This window comes from Nanorana parkeri, unplaced genomic scaffold (genome assembly GCF_000935625.1).
Source record: "Nanorana parkeri isolate BGI_ZX_2015 unplaced genomic scaffold, ASM93562v1 scaffold3245, whole genome shotgun sequence".
NCBI lineage: Eukaryota > Metazoa > Chordata > Amphibia > Anura > Dicroglossidae > Nanorana > Nanorana parkeri.
The window spans coordinates 52630-57670 of NW_017309513.1; positions in this window are offsets into that span (position 1 = coordinate 52630).

The following is a 5041-nucleotide window of genomic DNA, read 5'->3' on the forward strand; positions in this document are numbered from 1 at the left end:
AATCACATGGGGGGGGCTCATCAGCGCACCTGAGATAATAAAGTAAGAAAAAAGTAAAAAATGTAATAAAATAAAAATACACTCCCAAAACTTTTTTTTACAAGCGCCCAGTTTCACGGATGCACGCAATTTTTAACCCGGGCATGTCGGGTATGCGTTTACTCGTCGTCGCCTCGTCTTTTATATTTTATAACAAAAAAAATTGTATTTTATTGTGTTTTGGGTCATGTAAGTGCACTTTTCCCTAAATTTTAGGGGTTTAATAAGGAGTTGCGCTAATATCGTGCAACATAAAAATTTGCAACTGCCGCCATTTTATTCTGCAGGGTCGCGGCTTTCAGAAAATATATCGTGTTTGAGGGGGGTTGAAGCAATTTTTAGGCCTGAAGGGGTTAAGCACTGGGTATCGCTGCGCATGCCGGAAGGGGAGCAATAATTGTCGGGCCGTCATTCACCGCTGACTCTTCAGTGTATCGGGGGGGCTCGCGTGCTTTTGAGAGTTGGGGATCACATTGTGTTTTTGGGGATCACATTGTGTTTTTGGGGATCACATTGTGTTTTTGGGGATCACATGGTATCCGTGTGCACTGCAATTCATTTACGTGTTGTATTTTTTTACAGAAAATATGGATTTCATGGAGAAGGACGATTTCTGTGCGACATGAAAAATGGCCGCCTCCGCCATTGTATTCTCCGCTTTCAGAGAACAGAATTCTGGGGGTTTTAGGACATCTTACAGCCAGGTATCCGTGTGCACTGCAATTCATTTACGTGTTGTATTTTTTTACAGAAAATATGGATTTCATGGAGAAGGACGATTTCTGTGCGACATGAAAAATGGCCGCCTCCGCCATTGTATTCTCCGCTTTCAGAGAACAGAATTCTGGGGGTTTTAGGAAATCTTCCAGCCTAAAAGGCGCATTATATCGTGTGCTAAAAATGTCTGGCAGCAACAGGGACTCTGCAGCTCGTTAAAATTGACGCATTTGGGAGTGTTGGTGGCCTGGCCCCCCCCCCCTTTGGATATCGGGGGTTCCCTCCGCTGACCTCTACGTGTATAATTTCTCATTAGTGATGATAACCCTCCAGTCCGCGTGCGCCTTCCTACCGTCAGAGTGCGGCCTCTTCGCCCCCAGCTCCGCTCTGCGCTGCTCCTCCGACTTCTGGAATCCTCTGCTTCCCAAGTTCGGCCCCGCAGAGGGCCGTGTGTGGCCCCGATCCGGACATCTCTCGGATATATGAGCGCCGCCTGCTGGTGGCTCTGCTGTAATACAACTCAATCAGTCAGACATTTCCAGAGACAAGGTGACCTCACAGACACCCCAATACCTGTAATGTGCGTTTATGTCTTCACCATCGAAGCCGAGTGTAAAATACCATAAAATCCTTTTCCTGGGGTCCATTGTGGGACACGAGTACCGCCCCTCTGCGTATGTGATCAGGAATTGGTTTCCTACAGAACTGAGGCAAGCTCATAGTGGGAGGAGTTATCCTGGGCCCGCCCACATTTGGGTTATTATTTGCCAGTGTCTGATCCTCCTGTAGGCAGCAGTATAACCCAACAGTCGAGGCTTCCTGTGTCCCTCAATATATCCTCTTACATTGAAGGTCAATGTGAGAAGGACCTCCGTACATTGGTGGTCAGTGTGAGAAGGACCTCCGTACATTGGTGGTCAGTGTGAGAAGGACCTCCGTACATTGGGGGTCAGTGTGAGAAGGACCTCCGTACATTGGGGGTCAGTGTGAGAAGGACCTCCGTACATTGGGGGTCAATGTGAGAAGGATCTCCGTACATTGGGGGTCAGTGTGAGAAGGACCTCCGTACATTGGTGGTCAGTGTGAGAAGGATCTCCGTACATTGGTGGTCAGTGTGAGAAGGATCTCCGTACATTGGGGGTCAGTGTGAGAAGGACCTCCGTACATTTGTGGTCAGTGTGAGAAGGATCTCCATACATTGGTGGTCAGTGTGAGAAGGATCTCCGTACATTGGTGGTCAGTGTGAGAAGGACCTCCGTACATTGGGGTCAGTGTGAGAAGGACCTCCGTACATTGGTGGTCAGTGTGAGAAGGACCTCCGTACATTGGTGGTCAGTGTGAGAAGGACCTCCGTACATTGGGGGTCAGTGTGAGAAGGACCTCCGTACATTGGGGGTCAATGTGAGAAGGACCTCCGTACATTGGGGGTCAGTGTGAGAAGGACCTCCGTACATTGGGGGTCAGTGTGAGAAGGACCTCCGTACATTGGGGGTCAGTGTGAGAAGGACCTCCGTACATTGGGGGTCAGTGTGAGAAGGACCTCCGTACATTGGGGGTCAGTGTGAGAAGGACCTCCGTACATTGGGGGTCAGTGTGAGAAGGACCTCCGTACATTGGGGGTCAGTGTGAGAAGGACCTCCGTACATTGGGGGTCAGTGTGAGAAGGACCTCCGTACATTGGGGGTCAGTGTGAGAAGGACCTCCGTACATTGGGGGTCAGTGTGAGAAGGACCTCCGTACATTGGGGGTCAGTGTGAGAAGGACCTCCGTACATTGGGGGTCAGTGTGAGAAGGACCTCCGTACATTGGGGGTCAGTGTGAGAAGGACCTCCGTACATTGGTGGTCAGTGTGAGAAGGACCTCCGTACATTGGGGGTCAGTGTGAGAAGGACCTCCGTACATTGGTGGTCAGTGTGAGAAGGACCTCCGTACATTGGGGGTCAGTGTGAGAAGGATCTCCGTACATTGGGGGTCAGTGTGAGAAGGACCTCCGTACATTGGGGGTCAGTGTGAGAAGGATCTCCGTACATTGGGGGTCAGTGTGAGAAGGACCTCCGTACATTGGTGGTCAGTGTGAGAAGGATCTCCGTACATTGGTGGTCAGTGTGAGAAGGATCTCCGTACATTGGGGGTCAGTGTGAGAAGGATCTCCGTACATTGGGGGTCAGTGTGAGAAGGACCTCCGTACATTGGTGGTCAGTGTGAGAAGGACCTCCGTACATTGGTGGTCAGTGTGAGAAGGATCTCCGTACATTGGGGGTCAGTGTGAGAAGGATCTCCGTACATTGGGGGTCAGTGTGAGAAGGATCTCCGTACATTGGGGGTCAGGGTGAAAAGGACCTCCGTACATTGGTGGTCAGTGTGAGAAGGACCTCCATACATTGGGGTCAGTGTGAGAAGGATCTCCGTACATTGGGGGTCAGGGTGAGAAGGACCTCCGTACATTGGTGGTCAGTGTGAGAAGGACCTCCGTACATTGGGGGTCAGTGTGAGAAGGACCTCTGTACATTGGGGGTCAGTGTGAGAAGGATCTCTGTACATTGGGGGTCAGGGTGAGAAGGACCTCCGTACATTGGGGGCCAGTGTGAGAAGGACCTCCGTACATTGGGGGTCAATGTGAGAAGGATCTCCGTACATTGGGGTCAGTGAAGCGTGATACGACCTCTGTCTCTTCGGTTGCACTCACCAACTCGCGATCTGAAAGTTTCCGCCATTTTGGCCTCGGCGCCCTTCAGCCGAGCGGCCCCATTGGTCACGGCCACTGTGAACGGGTTAGGGGAGCTGCTGAAGGTAACATACGGTTCTGGGGAGGAAAGATTCAGATGGTCAGTGTGGGGGGGGCAGCAGTGGGTTGTACATAGTTTCCTGAAACCATCACAGTACTCCTCTCAAGAGTCCGGGTCTCAAGAGGCGGGGCTCTTGGGAGGAGTTATGCAAATATCAAAATGCTTTGACGGGTGGGTGTCAGTCTGGCGGAGTGGGCGGTCCTGGCCACACTTTCATGCAGACCTCCCTAAGTAACACCCCCATATGATGCTGAGCCTCCGTGACTGACAGAATTGAAATCCAATGAATGAAAGGGGCGGGGCCATGGACTGTCAGGGTGGGGTGGTAAGGAAAAGGAACACAAATGGATGACAGGGACAGTGTTGTCACTCTATAACAGGAAGCACCTGAACAAGGACAGAGCGTCATCACCCTATAACAGGAAGCACCTGAACAAGGACAGAGCGTTGTCACCTTATAACAGGAAGTGTCTGGACAAGGACAGAGCGTTGTCACCCTATAACAGGAAGTGTCTGGACAAGGACAGAGCGTTGTCACCCTATAACAGGAAGTGTCTGGACAATACTGATGGGATTTCAGGACAATTTATGGGTTTAGTTCTGGGGATTTAGTCCCGGGTCAGCGATAAAGACAAATATAGGACGCTATAGGACGCAAATAGGACGCTTACCGTCCTTCAGGATGTCATCCGGGGGTTTCCACAAGACGCTGAGCACACGAGAGGGGCTGGAGGAGTCCCGAGCCGATCTCTTCATCGCACGGGAGGGATCTGGAACACAGAGAGAAATCCGGGAATTTTACACGGGGTCATGTGGGCGTGGCTATAAGAGGTGACAAGCAAAAATGCGTGAGGTCACTGGTGGCATGGCTATAAGAGGTGACATCACTGAGGGTGTGGCTATAACACAGGTGACATCACTGGGGGTGTGGTTACAACAAAGGTGACATCACTGGGGGTGTGGCTACAACAGGTGACAAACAGAAATGTGACATCACTGGGGGTGTGGCTATAACACGTGACATCACTAGGGGTGTGGCTATAACTTGTGACTAGAAGAAATGTGACATCGCTGGGGGTGTGGCTATAACATGCGACATCACTGAGGGTGTGGCTACAACACGTGACATCACTAGGGGTGTGGCTATAACTTGTGACAAGAAGAAATGTGACATCGCTGGGGTTGTGGCTATAACACATGACAGGCAGAAGAACATGTCTGATGCCCCTCCTCTTCCTGAGGCTTGTACCATGTACCAGGCCCTGACCTGCAATGGATCTGTCCGTCTCCCCCCCACATCGGCCGGACGATGGAGCGCTGGGTTGCGCCCATGAGCGACTCGCCGAGATCTCCCTCAGACAATTCACTAGACCGTGCAGGTGAGACTTCCCATGAGGCATTTCTGGAAAACACAGGAAATGGGGTGATTCTATAGAGCAGAGGAACTCACTTTGGGGGCGGGGACTCACCTGGGGGGAGGAGGGACTCGCCGTGGGGGC